The sequence below is a fragment of the Myxocyprinus asiaticus genome, chromosome 19 (genome assembly GCF_019703515.2).
Source record: "Myxocyprinus asiaticus isolate MX2 ecotype Aquarium Trade chromosome 19, UBuf_Myxa_2, whole genome shotgun sequence".
Lineage (NCBI taxonomy): Eukaryota > Metazoa > Chordata > Actinopteri > Cypriniformes > Catostomidae > Myxocyprinus > Myxocyprinus asiaticus.
In genome coordinates this window covers 1,912,459-1,927,873 of record NC_059362.1, presented here as the reverse complement: position 1 = coordinate 1,927,873, position 15,415 = coordinate 1,912,459, and the positions used below count along the sequence as shown (strand labels likewise).

Below are 15,415 nucleotides of genomic sequence, written 5' to 3'. Positions count from 1 at the left end.
TGCATGCCACTACCTGGGACAAAACCAGTTCCAACCGGAGGTTGTAGAACCTTGCAAATGTTTTGGGTGTTGCCCAGCCTGCTGCTCTGCAAATGTCTGTTAGAGAGACACCCCTGGCAAGGGCCCAGGAGGCCGCGGCATGTCCTGGGCGTGATATGCCATAGCTATGGCGTCAATGAGCCAGTGGGTGATTCTCTGCTTGGAGACAGCGCTTCCTTTCTGCTGTGCACCAAAGCAGACAAAGAGCTGCTCAGAGATTCTAAAGCTATGCGTGCGATCCAAATAGATGCATAAAGCATGCACCCAGACACAGCAACAATAGGGCTGGGTCTGCCTCCTTCTGGGGCAGCACTCGCAGGTTCACCACCTGATCCCTAAAAGGGGTCATGGGAACCTTGGACACATAGCCCGGTCGTGGTCTCAGGATCACGTGAGAGTAGCCCGGACCAAACTCCAGGCACGTTTCGCTGACAGAGAATGCTTACAGGTCTCCTACCCTCTTGATGGAAGTGAGCGCAGTCAAGAGGGCAGTCTTCAAGGAGAGTGCTTTAAGCTCAGCTGACTGCAAAGGCTCAAAGGGGGCTCTCTGTAGACCTGAAGAACTATAGAGAGGTCCCATGAGGGAAGAGGCATGGTCTGGAGGGGTTCAGCCTCCTGGCGCCTCTCAGGAACCTGATGATCAAGTCGTGCTTCCCTAAGGACTTACCATCGACTGCGTCGTGGTGTGCTGCTATGGTAGGGTCTGTGCAAGTAGGCTCACTGGGGGAAACGCATATTTGCGCAGGCCAGGGGGACAGCTGTGTGCCAGCGCATCTATGCCGAAGGGGGCCTCGGTCAGGGCGTACCAGAGCGGGCAGTGGGAGGATTCTTGGAAGGTGAACAGGTGCACCTATGCCTGTCTGAATTGACTCCAAATCAGCTGGACCACCTGAGGGTGGAGTCTCCACTCCTGAGGGTAACCTGCCGTGACAGCGCATCCGCTGTAGTGTTGAGGTCGCCCGGGATGTGAGTGGCTCACAGCGACTTGAAGTGCTTCTGACTCCAGAGGAGGAGATGGCGGGCAAGTTGTGACATACAATGGGAGCGCAGACCGCCTTGGCGGTTGACATATGCTACCGTTGCCATGTTGTCTGTCCGAATTAACACGTGCTTGCCCTGGATCAACGGCCGAAACCTCCGCAGGGTGAGCAGAATTGCCAACAACTCGAGGCAGTTGATGTGCCAATGCAGTCGCGGGCCCGTCCACAAGCCGGCGGCTGCGTGCCCATTGCAAACAGCGCCCCAGCCCATTTTGGAGGTGTCCGTCGTAACCACGACAAACCTGGAGACCAGTTCTAGGGGAACACCTGCTCGTAGAAATGAGAGGTCGGTCCAAGGGCTGAAAAGATGGTGACAGACCGACATGATGACCACGTGATGTGTCCCACGGCGCCATGCCCATCTCGGGACTCGAGTCTGAAGCCAGTGCTGAAGCGGTCTCATATGCATCAACCCGAGTGGGGTGGCCACCGCTGAGGATGCCATATGCCCCAGGAGCCTCTGAAAGAATTTCAGTGGAACCGCTCTTTTCTGTTTGAATGCCTTCAAACAGGCCAGCACTGACTGGGTGCACTCATTCGTGAGTCACGCTGTCAAAGAGACTGAGTCCAACTCCAAACTGAGGAAAGAGATGCTCTGAACCGGGAGGAGCTTTCTCTTTTCCCAGTTGACCCGAAACCCTAGTCGACTGAGGTGTGAGAGCACCAAGTCCCTGTGTGCACACAACATGTCCCGAGAGTGAGCTAGGATTAGCCAGTTGTCGAGATAGTTGAGAATGCGAATGCCTACTTCCCTTAACGGGGCAAGGGCTGCCTCTGCGACCTTCGTGAAGATGCGAGGAAACAAGGACAGGCCAAAAGGGAGGACCTTGTACTGATACACCTGACCCTCAAATGCAAACCGCAGGAAGGGTCTGTGTCGAGGTAGAGTCGTGGAGGTACGTGTCCTACTTGTCTACTGCCGCGAACCAATCTTGATGCCGGATGCTCCCAGAATGCGTTTTTGCGTCAGCATCTTGATCGGGTGTCTGTGTAAAGCCCGGTTCAGTACTCGCAGGTTCAAGATTGGCCGCAACCCACCGCCTTTTTTTGGTACGATGAAGTAGGGGCTGTAAAACCCCTTCTTCATCTCGGCCGGAGGGACAGGCTCTCTGCACGCAAGGTAGGAGCTTTTTCGTCCTTCACCAAGGTGAAGAGGATACTGCTGAACCTGGGCGGATGCCTGGTGAACTGAATCGCGTAGCCAAGTCGGACGGTCCGGACCAGCCATCGTGACGGATTGGAAAGTGCAAGCCACGCATCCAAGCTCTACGCGAGGGGAACCAAAGGGACAATCTCGTCAGACGTACCGGTGGGTGGGACCTCACGGCAGGGCGGGGTGGATCTCGAGGTGCCACACCATGTCGTGGCCATGCTGAGTTCAGGGTCATCAAAGTACTTACCTGGCTCCTTGTGACCACCCCCGGAACATCCTGGGATGGGGGAGGAAGAGGCCTGTCCTCATGACCCATGGAGACTGTCACATCGGGGGCGGATTTGTGCCACAGCTGGGCGCTGGAGCACCAAACCTGCCAAATAGAGTGGTGGACGGTGGTCGTGATGACGGCCATGCACACCGGATACGTGACCCAGGGAACAATGAAACTCTTCTCGCTCTTGCTGAACTCTTGGGTACTGCAGCCAATTGGGCATGCAGCACAATTAAATGCAAAGGTAATAAAAAGATTCTCCTCCCGGCCCTCGACCAGGGGATTGAGTGGTCTGCTTACCAGCTCCAGAGCAGCGGGTTTCGTTATCCCTGGGTCGCCCGTCTCAGGGGCGCTTTGAAGCCTTTCACAGGTTCTTGGCAGCCGCGAGACAGGTGGCGTCGGCTTCCTGCGGTGGGCTCTAAGCCGGGGTCGGGCTGCGGCGGAGCCGGTGCAGTCACCACAGAGGGACGCCCTTGGTGATGAGCAGACAGGGTGTGGGATCTTGAGCCGCGCCAGGGCAGGATATGCTGGATAGCCTCCATCTGCTGCTCCACCATCGAGAACTGCTGGGCAAAGTCCTTGACGGTGTCACCGAATAGGCCAGCCTGGGAGATAGGGGCAGCAAGGAACCGTGTCCTGTTGGCCTCACTCATCTCGACCAGGTTGAGCTGAAGGTGGCGCTCCTGGACCACTAATGTGGACATCGTGACCTTCAGTCGCCGAGTGCAGTTCCTGCTTCAATCCCGGGGCGGAACTACCCTTGTACAGTTCCTTTAGCGCCTTGGCGGAATTACAGGAGAGCCATAGTGTGCAGGGCGGAGGCGGCTTGTCCAGCGGCACCATAGACCTTGGTCGTCAGAGACGACGTAAGCCCACAGGCCTTGGACGGGTTTGGGCACCCGCGACAGGTGGCGGCACTCTGCGGGCATAGGTGCACCGCGAGTGCCTTTATCCATTCGGGGGATTGCCGAATAGCCCTTGGCCGCCCCACCGTCAAGGGTAGTGAGGGCAGGGAAGCTGAAAAAATTGGGACCGGGCAGTAAAAAGTGCCTCCCACGACCTTGTCAGCTCTTCATGCACTTCCGGGAAGAAAGGAATGGGGGCGGGGCGTGGCTTTAAGCAGTGCCGCGAGCCCAGGAACCAATCATCGAGCCACGAGGGTTCAGGGAAGAGCGGAGGGTTCCACTCTAGCTGACACTCGTGGCTGCCTGGGAAAGCATGTCGTCATCTCCGTGTCAGTCTGTGACTGGGCAATCGCCCCCGAAGGGAGGAGCCCAGCTGAAGCTTCTGCATCCGAGTGGACGAGCCTGCTCTCCGATGCTGTGCTCGAGAGCTCATCACTTTCGCAGGCTCCGAATAAGAGGTCGAACTCGCAGTGAGACGAGCTGGCAGACTCATCCGGAAGCCCGATCGGGGTAGACAAGCGTGCTGGGGAATGGGAGGTCCGCGGGGGGATACCCGGCGGAGGCGGTCCCATTGGGGTCCCCAAATCGCCCCCAGTGCTAGCCGCACTGGCCTCATACCCGTGGGTAGAAGGACCGAGGCGGGGAGCCTCTGGGGTGGCTTGCTTTCTTATGAAGGCAAGCCGCAACCGCATCGTTGCCATGGACATGTCCTCGCAATGAGTACATGACCCATCCACCATCGCTGTCTCCGCGTGAGCAGTACCCAGACACGAAAGACCATCAGAAGGTGAGAGATAACGAGCGCAACCAGGAATAACACACAAAGGAAAGGCATCTTTAAAAAGACGCGTTTTTAAAAAGACGTTCCTTGTGTGCCGCTCTTTTAGAGAAATATACTCTTATTTCTGCCGAAGCGCCCAGGGGCATTCTCTGCAGTGCACCAGTGCAGAGGAGGGAGAAGCCGCTGAAATGCGCCATCAGATCCAGCAGAGGTGAATGAACAGTCGTGGGAATTCAGCTCAGTGAGCATGACCGTTCGGCTCCGAAGAGAAAATCTGAATGAGTGGTTGCATACCAGCTCCTTTTATACCCGTATGTCTGGGGGAGTGGCATGCAAATACCACTTGCCAATTTTTATTGGCCTTTTATCAAAGACCAGAGGTGTCTCGGGCTCCCAAGAGTGACCCCTAGTGTCACTACATCGACACAACATCGAGTGAGTGACAGATAGGGAACTAGATGCACACACATCCAGTTTCCAATATCATTCTGCACTGAAATGCACATAGCCAAAAATGCATCTAAACGGTCAAAGACGTCCATCCAGCACATGTTTTCATACACCAACAATTAAAAATAGCGCAGATGGGTGAAAGAACGTGTCCATGACTCGTTTGTGCTCAAAACAGCAAGAGGCAGCAGCTGAATGAGAGTGGATTCTCCTCTTCAGAGTTGTAACTTGACACCGCGTCTTTTAAAAGTGGCCCGAGATGTATGTATTAAGCAGTCAATGACGTCTGTCTGTGCATGTTTAAATACAAAAATATTTGAAAATAGGTCAGATGGTCCCCTTTGGTGTTCAGGAATTGTTTGTTGTCCTTCTCTCTCAGTTTATGAACTGAAGCACCAGTGGGTGGGGCCAAGGGTGCAATGATGTGAAGTAGGTTTTAATGTTTTTGAGCTGTAGAGGCGGTCATGAATTAATGTACTACAAGTGCCGTTTTTTGCAGCTTGGTTTCAATAAATGCTTTTATTGCATTGGGGATTAAGTTTTGAGTTCTGTAATTTACAGAATGTTTTTATAGTAGAAAGACCTCTTATATGTCAAAATATCAAGGAAAATTTTATTCCACATGACATAACCCCTTTAATTCTAAAAATGCAAAAAGTTTTCTTTTAGGGGTAGGGTTAGGGTTTTGGTAAGTTTACAGTAATTAGGCGTTTCTTCAACTTGGGGCAATTTTAGCACTGTCAACTTCTAGAAAGTTAAGTCTTGTTAAAACATGTTTCACACTCTCACTAGTTTATTTAATTTGTCTACTAACAGTGTCCAACAGTGTGTACATGAATCACAGGAGATTAATGTCATTTTTGTGTCATTTCCAGCACATCTCAAATTCTGGCATTGTGTAAAATGCCTCTGTCCATTAATCTATGTTGGAAAGACGTCAAGATCTTTAAAAATACGTACAAGTGAACATAAATCAGCTATTAGAAGACATGACGTTACCTCACCAATCTCTAGATATTTTCATGATTGTAATCATGATATAAAACAGTTAACCTTTATAGGAACTGAAAAGGTAGATAGTTTCAGATGAGGTGGGAATGTGGAGAAAAACTTCTACAACGGGAAGCTTATTGGGTGTATTGTTTGAAGTCCATGTCTCCACTGGGTTTTAATGAGGATTTCAATCTCTCCAGTTACCTCTAAGCACCCACAAATAGTCTCTCACCCACACTCTGTAGAATATAAATCATTGTTGTACTGTTATTTTGTTTTTTTCACTTGACTATAGGTGGTGATATTGATTTATGAACATTTATTTTCATCAAATATGTGTTGATGTATTCATGATTTTAGAGTGGCTCATATACTGTGAAGAGGTGAATTGTATGTTTGCATCTTATATGATTGATTAGTATGTACTCAGTCCTATCTGGTGAACTCTTTATGTGATTCTAGGTGGTGATATGGACCTATGAAAGGCAGTTGCTTGACATATTGGATCACTTCACACATCCACTAAGATGTCCGGTCTAATTATAATAATAATAATTCCTTACATTTATATATTCCTTACTTTTGTAGGCACTCAAAGCGCTTTACATAGTAGAGGGGGAATCTCCTCAACCACCCCCAGTGTGCAGCATCCACCTGGATGATGCAACCAGAGCCGTTGTGCACCAGTACGCTCACCACACACCAGCTATTGATGGAGAGTAAAATGATGTAGCAAATTCAGGGATGGGATTATTAGGATGCCATGATAGATAAGGGCCAATGGGGGGAACTACACCCCTCAGGACCTCAGTTTAATGTCTCATCCAAAAGACAGTGCCTTTTTACAGTATAGTGTTCCCGTCACTATATTGGGGCTTTAGGACCCATACAGACTGCAGGGTGAGCACCCCCTGCTGACCTCCCTAATACCTCTTCCTGCAGCAACCTTAGTTTACCCCAGGAGGTCTCCAATCCAGGTACTGACCATGCTCAACCCTGCTTAGCTATAGTGGGCAACCAAGCAAGAGCTGCAGCATGATATGGCTGCTAACAAAAAATTAATGAGCTTGTTAAGTAATTAATAAAAGAATCATGTTTTTTGAGCGCTCCAATTACCTGTAATACAAAGTTAATGCCCACACCGGGGAAACCATCAGACTTAATAAAAAAACAAAAAACAACAACACTGTGCAGTTGTATAACAAAGTTACACACTGAAGAAGGCCGTGAGGCCGAAACGTCTGTGTTCTCCTGTACTATAAAATATAAGAAATTTCTATTCACTAAATCAAGCAAATGATTTATTTTTGTTTAATAAGTTCATATATAGGCAGTTTGATCATGTTTTTTTTTTTATCCTTAGTAAACAACTTGTTAATCATACCTAACTGATGCATTTTAGTTGATGCAAACCAGTGGTAAAGAAGTGTTTATGAGAACATTAAGAAAGCATAAATACATAGTTAATAAAGATATTAAATATGTAATGAATTGGATACACATTTCTACTTAATGTGTATATTAATGTTTTAGGTATACTTACTATTTAATCAATTAATTCTTAATAAAAATCGTAATAAAGCACTTACTAATGGCCAAGGGTGTAGATTCCAGGGGGGATGGGGGGGAGGTAACCCCCCAATAATCAAAACAAGCAAGTACAACCCCCCCCCCCAATATTTATATAATTGTAGAGCCGAGGAGGGCAGGGCCGGGCTGGAATGATGCACGCCCGGTCCCCAATCAGCCTGATGGGGCGAGCGAGGGATAAAGGCGGCCGGGGACGACAGTTCGAGAGAGAGAATGACAGGCAGCTGTACTGTGTGTTTATAGTTGTGTGTTTTTGTTTGAGTTGTTTATTAAATTATTATTTAAATTGTCAAGCCGGTTCTCGCCTCCTCCTTTCCACTGAACCCCCTTACAATCATGATCAATGGAAACATGTAAATGCTTCATGCTGCAACCCCCCCCCCCACCAATGTTCAAGCCAAGTCTATGCCCTTGCTAATGGCTAGCGAAACATTTTGCATGACCTAATCAAAAGTGAGAACTATATATGCCTAAATAAACATTTATTAACATGGTTCAGCAGTAAGTATGGCCAGCTGTCCCAGGGCCAGTGTGAGAGTTTATCATGAAATCTTCTGTTGATCTTGTAAATGTGTTGTTCATGTGTTCTAGTCTGATTATTAAACCACAGCAGCCAGCAGTTCTCTTGTGTTGCACGCTTCAAAGTGACGTGTGAAGGCGCTGACCCGCTAAAAACATCACATTATGACTTCTGTAATCTGTGTATTAGATTACAGAAAGTGAAATGCTCATTTAATCCCAAGCGTGCAGCACATTCCAGACTATTTCATGAAATTGCAATCAAATGACCACATAGCGAACTGCTTATCCAGAAGTGTGAAACTTCTGTCGAACAGACACAGAAACTGACACAGTGATACATCAAAATAAAAGTTTGGTTTAAATGGACACGTGAAATTGAATTATGACAAAAAAATATATTAATACTGCATAGTACAAATTTTATATTCAATTTAATAATAATAATAATAATAATAATAATACTTATTATTATAATTATTATTACTATTATATCAGGGATAATTATATTTTAGCAAATTTACAAGCAAGTGTGCTGTTGTACTGAATGTACTGTAAGTTTTTCATTTATACAGTGATTCTCTGTTGTGCTCACATTGTTTGTTTTAGATTCAGCTGTGAAGATGTTACTGAAGCACTTTATTTGATAAAACAATTTCATTTGATGAACTCTTTATGAATTCATTTGATTAGTCATATTTTCAATAAAAAAATCAAATGGAAAACAGAATTTGAGAAACAAAGCAGAATTAGGAAAAACAAATATTTCATCGGGTCCTATTTTTTATGCCTTTCAAACTTAAACATTTGCATTTTCTTTGAAGTAATAAAAGTTGTTGATGTATTGAATATCTAATTTTGCCCATTGAATCTTGTCATCAAAGTGGTGATTTGGCTAAACACTGTTTTCTATGAGAGACAGATGTGTCTTCCTGAAGGGGGCTCCTCCCGGCCTGAATCCTGAAAGCTGAATTCTTCAATGATCAGCATTCAAATATCAGGACATTTGTACAGTTAAATACTGTGCTTGTATTTACTACAAGGATTGGTACCTGAGATACAAATCCACCACTGCAGTCTCTGGAAAATTATGACATAAAATGCCCTATTCAGTAACCACAAACTACTGTTACTGTTCCATCCGTCCCAGCGCTGAGAAAAGTAACATATACGGTGTGACAACGTCTCTTGTCCACTTCAGCAGCATAGTAAGGACATTTTCACTAATGAAGTTTAATAGGCACTGAATTGGCAAACTATCATTTAAAGTCAATAATTTAACGTTACATGCTCTTTCCTATTTCTGTTTTTTGCTATTTCATCACCGTCATGTGACAGTGGTGACATGCTGGTGATGTTTCCTGAGCGCGTGCACAGACTGTAGCGGGATTTTTGGAATTTCCTTCTGGAATCGGATTAAATTTAATGAAATATTTGTAGTAGGTCCACTGGTGAAACTGAATTTAACAGTAATTTTAACTGGCAATAATGAGAACAAGTCTGCTCATGAAGCTTAATAGGATGGTGTGGAGCGGGACGTGGTCGTGTGTCTGTCACTGGAGAGAGAGGAAGCGGTAAGGACCATCACCTGGTGATTAATGATACGTAACACCTGTTTCTCATTACAGTGACGACGGAGATGGGCTTGGAAAGGCTGCTGAGAATGCCAGTGAGGCAGAGAGAGTTGAATGAAGCTGAAAAGCCACGTCTGTATCTGAAAGCCTGTTTGTGTTGTGTGAAGCTGAAAAACCTGCTCTTTGTTTATGAAGCTGAAAAGCCTATACTTTGTCTGTGAAGCTGAATGCTTGAATAAAAGCTGATTTACCTGGACTGCCAACCCGTTTCCTTCCTGTTGGAACCTTTACACTGGTGCCAAAACCTGGGACATCGAAGGAAGATGACTGGTCGCCATGGACACCTCACCGCTGGGCGAAGTCATCCACACCCTGGCTAGCATCCAGGAGACCCATCACCAAGCCCTGCTCGCCCAGGAACATCATTTCCATGAGCTCCTCCGGGCCCAGTCCAAGGATCGGCAGGCTCTACAGAGCTGGTTAGATCCAGGCGGATCCTCCGCAGCGACCCTGGAGGCACCGATGAAGCCGCACTTCCTCCTGATAAAGATGGGCCCTCAGGATGACTCAGAGGCGTTCCTGGGCCTCTTTGAGCGCTCAGCCACCGCCTCCAGCTGGCCTCAAGCCCATTGGGCCCTCCACTTGCTACCTCTGCTTTCCGGGGAGGCCCAACTCGCGGCACAACAACTGCCAGCTGCGGACCGCCTGGACTATGTGAAACTGAAGACCGCTGTCCTGCAACGGGTGGGCCGCACCCCCGAACAACATCGCCAGTGGTTCTGCTCCATTACACTGAGTGAAGTCGGCCGCCTGTTTGCATTTGCCCAGCAGCTCCGGGATGCCTGCCGAAAATGGGTGCTAGCCGGGGAAGGGCGCACTGTGGAGGACATAATAGAGCTGATGGTGCTGGAGCAGCTGACCGTTTGTCTGCCTGAGACTGCAGAATGGGTCCAGTGCCATTGGCCCACGTCAGTGGATGACACCGTCCAGCTGGCCGAAGACCACATGGCGGCCTACCCCAAAGCCGGTGAGCAGTCCAAGTCTCTCTCTCTCTCTCTCTCTCTCCCCTTCTACTCCCCCTTCTGCCCCTCCCTCTCCACCCTCTCAACCTGTTCCTGCCCCCCGGAAATGGGGGGGCGTATTTACCCAAACCGGCGCCCCGCTTCCGCGGGCTGCACTATGCACTGACCCCCTCCCCTACCCCTCTCTGTTGTCCTTCCCAGGGTGATGTCTCCACCACCACGGGTGCAGCCGGGGAGCCTGGGCCGGTCTGTTGGAGTTATAATAGGGGTACCCAGCTACGGGAATTTGCACCGGGAGACAAAGTACTTATATTACTCCCCACATCGAACTCCAAATTAATCGCCAAGTGGCAAGGACCCTTTGAGGTTACACGTCGAGTCGGGGGTCTCGATTATGAAGTTAAACGAACGGATAGAGGCAGGGTAAGACAAATTTACCACCTCAACCTCCTTAAATTGTGGAGAGAGGTGGCCCCCATGTCCATAGCGATGGTAGCTTCGGAGAGGGCGGAGCTCGGGCCAGAGGTGAAGTTCAAAGCCGATCCATTCACCCCGGTCCCTTGTGGAGACCACCGTCCCAGCTCACGGAGGTGGCCAGGTTGCAAAAAGAGTTTGCGGACATGTTCTCTCCTCTTCCCGGTAGGACTAACCTCATACAACACCATATCGAGACCCCACCAGGAGTGGTAGTGTGTAGTCGGCCATACCGCGTACCCGAACACAAGAAAAAGGTGATTCGGGACGAATTAGAGGCAATGCTAGAGATGGGGGTAATAGAAGAATCGCACAGCGATTGGGTGAGCCCGGTTGTTCTTGTACCTAAGAGTGACTGGTCAGTCCAGTTCTGTGTTGATTACCAGAGAGTCAACGCGGTGTCTAAATTTGACGCGTACCCAATGCCCCGAATTGACGAACTGCTCGATCGGTTGGGTGTCGAATTTTATTCGACATTGGATTTAACTAAGGGATATTGGCAGATCCCCTTAACTACATTATCCCGAGAAAAAACTACCTTTTCCACACTGTTCGGATTACACCAATTCATCACTCTTTCATTCGGATTGTTTGGGACTCCCCCCACGTTCCAGTGCCTCATGGATAAGATCCTCTGGCCACACGCTGCATATGCTGCTGCCTACTTAGATGATATCATTATATACAGTAATGATTGGCAGAGGCATTTACAGCATCTGAGAGCCGTCTTGCCCCTTGACTGATCTCACTAAAGAGGGGGCACCAGATCCGGTCCAGTGGACGGAGGCATGCCAACAGGCTTTCACGAGAGTGAAATCTGCACTCTGTGGTGGGCCGCTTTTACATGCTCCTAACTTATCTCTCCCCTTTATTTTACAGACGGATGCATCAGAGAGGGGGTTTGGGGCCGTGCTCTCGCAGGAGGTGGAGAGTGTGGAGCACTCCATGCTGTACATTAGTCGTAAGCTCTGTTTGAGAGAGACTAAGTACAGCACCATCGAGAAAGAGTGTCTTTCCATCAAGTGGGCGGTCCTAACCCTCCGCTACTACCTGCTGTGGCAGGCCTTCATCCTCCACTCGGATCACACCCCGCTTCAGTGGCTCCACCGCATGAAGGATACCAATGCGTGGATCACTCGTTGGTACTTGGCACTTCAGCCCTTCAAATTTAAGGTGGTCCACAGGCTGGGGCCACAGATGGTTGTGGCTGATTTCCTCTCCAGGAATGGGGGGGGGAATGGCAGGCCGGACGTTGCCCGGGCCTGAGTCGTTGAGCCTTTGTGATTGAGATGCTGTGGAGATTAGGGGGTAGGAATCACAAGGTAACTGGCGATACGATAAAAAAATCGATATTTATGTCACGATATGATATTATTGCGATACTATATTTTTGGTGTATTGCGATTCAAAACTATGATATATTGCGATTTTTCACTCAGTGTTTTTCATTCGTCTTCATCAGACTTAAGAGAACTGTTTCCAAATCACCAAATGCATTGTTAAATTAATATAAATGTGCCAGTTTACAAAATAAGGCCAGTTTACTTCCTAATATCTATGTACAATGTAAAGCCATAAGCATATAAGACCATAATGGCTCCCTATTTCTGTGGTTAGGTCAATGAAGCTATAGATCTAAAAATAAATTATAGTATTTATGAATGTAATAGTAGCCTTTTAAAACATTATTTATTGCAACACAGTTTCAGTACACAAAAGTATAATAGATTTCACCTAAAAGTTTATCCTATTTTATATGATACTAACATTTTTGTTAAAATACCTCAGTTAATCTTACTAATGTAAAATCTTAATACATTTTAGTAAGGGAATGTGATTGTGTAAACCATGATAACTGCACCTTCTAAGGGACTGTTGTTGAATTCCTAGATCAATTTGGCAAAATTTCTCCCATCACCACAATATTAATGTGGAAAAATGTAAATAATAATATTGATATCTGGGGTGCAAATATCGATACAATATCACGAGTAAAAATATCACGATACTTAACATATCAATATTTTTTCCCACCTCTAGTGGAGATGGTTATTTCATGGCCAAGTTTTCAGAGTAAAGAATCATTAGTAAATGTTTAATTAGGCATATACAGTTCTCACTTTAGATTAGGTCACGCAAAATGCTTAGTTAGCAGTTAGTCAATGCTTTATTCCGACCTATATATTAAGTAATAATTGCTTTAATAGTAAGTGTTAATAAAACAGTAACAAATACATTCATTACGTTTAAATGTAAATCCAATTAATTACATATATCATTTATTTATTTACTATGAATTCATGCCTTGTTCATGTTAAAGAAAACATTATCAAACTGCCCATAAATGAACTTATTAAACAATAATCAATCATTTGCTACAGTGAATATAAAAAAATAAACTATTTGTATGTAGTTTATTAATGTAGGAAAAATAATTTACAAATGATCAATTGACTATAAAATAATGCTTTACAAATACTTTATACTGTGTAGTTATTATAAAGTGTTACCGAATTCTGTGCTGGAAATGATGCTGATGGAAATTACATTTTTAACCTTTTTAAAATGACAGACTCCTTTGTCTTGCTAAGGCAAATTCCATAGCTAACATGTTATGTATCCTAAATACACACAATTAAATCATATTTCCGCACTTTTTGCGTAATTTGGCGAAATTACAGCTTGATTGGAAATTACAGCCAATAAAAAGTGATATTTCCCTCGATTTTTCTTTATTTTGTCTCATATTTCATCTCAAGCATGCTTTTCACTCACACTTTTGTCCACTCGGTTTACAATTTCACTAATTTTTGAACAAACTTTATTAGGGCAAAATTGTTTGGTGTGGTGGAAATGATGACATAACTGTGGGACAGTCATAATTTTAGAAAAACTGATAGATCAAATTGAGCATTGGGACATAAAAAAGTGGCCAAAGTTCAAGAAAATTATACCCAATTATTATTAGCTTTATATAAAAGCTTTATATTAGCTTTATGTGTGTGTGTGTGTGTGTGTGTGTGTGTGTGTGTGTGTGTGAGACAGACAGACAGTATTGGATGTGGATGCATCATGTCAGTGTGGAGGAGGCAGATAGAAGCTGCATCTGTAATCTTCCCCCAGGACACACTTCCTGCTGAGGTTATCAGCCACAACAGACGGTTCCACCCCTACTGTATGCTCTCTTCCTTCCCCGGTGCCTTTCAAAGTGTGTGTCTGTGTGTGTGAGTCCATCTGTGTGCTCACACATCTAGATATATTCTGTATGTGTGTCTTTGCAGGGTATTAAAAAGCTCAATCCCACTGTGTTCTCAGAGTTTGAGAGTGTTGTATTCGGAGACGAGCGGGTGTGTAGAGTGGATCTGTGCTCCATGCTGAAGAAAAAGACTGCAGATGGATACTACCACCGCCAGAAGAGCGTCACCTTCAGTGAGTAAATGAGAAAGATAGTCTGCAATGCAAAGGCATAATGCAGTAACTACTTATCTTGTCAAAATTAGCAAAAGTCTCTTGGAGTGTGATCTGTCCTGTGACAGATGGGTTTGTCTCAACAATGCTCAGATTCAGAGAGAAATTCAGAGACAATATTCAGAGTGTAAACATTGCAGTAAGTACAACATGCACGCTTAAACCAGATAACTTTGAGGACATTTCAGTGTTTTGCGTTTTTCTTTTAGGAATATGTCCCTTTGCATCAGTATATCTGGCTTCCTCTAGTTTAGTTGTCTGGTTCGTTGCTTGGGCTCAGGTTTGCAGGTCATTTCCAAATTGCACATCTTTCATTTTACCCTTACAAAACAAACTTGACTTGCAGTTTAGAGTGTGCAGACAAAACACTCTTTATGTTTGCTTGTCTGAAATGAAAGCATGTCACACAGTTCTGGGAGATAAAAGTACACAATCATTTTGATGATTTTGGTATTTCATAGTAACCAGTGCAACATTTGACATGATATTGATGATATTCTCTGAGCGATTTATGTATTCATATGACTTGTTGAGGCAAAATCAGGTGACTTTTTTGATGCACATCTGTATTCCTTTATAAATTCTATAGGAATATTATCGGTGAATGTGTTTCCATCATAGTCCACCTTAATCTTTTATGCCATGCATGTTGGTGTTTCCGTCCAGCATCTTTTATGTAATATCCCAAAATTTGCATAAAAATTCATGGATGGAAACTATGGATGCGCTGATATGAAAATTGTTTGGCCAATACCGATTAAAGAAAAAAAAACTATAAACCGATAAAGAGACCGATACCGATATTTTGCCACTTACCCTATTTTGTCATCAGATCACTGTATTACTTGGAAATTATGCTTTAAAAATGTACAAAGGGGTACAAAAGCCTTTTCACTGTTTTAACAATAAATCATTTCCACTGAACATGACACGACGGACCAACCTTTTATAGAGGGCCACAGTAAAAGATACATACTAAATAATAGATTAAAACGATACAAAAACTTACTAAATATGATAACGTGATGATTGATATGAAAAAAGGTTATTTTGTAAACTTGTAGATCTATCAATCTTAATTCAATCAATCGTGCAGCATTAATGGATATCAAACCGATATCTCAGAAGTCAAA

The 15,415-nt window shown here is 45.4% G+C and overlaps 1 pseudogene; it reads left to right on the top strand.

The window, feature by feature from the left end:
* Window positions 1–15,415, top strand: part of LOC127410458 (A-kinase anchor protein 7-like) — a 92,458-nt pseudogene that overhangs the window by 33,414 nt on the left and 43,629 nt on the right.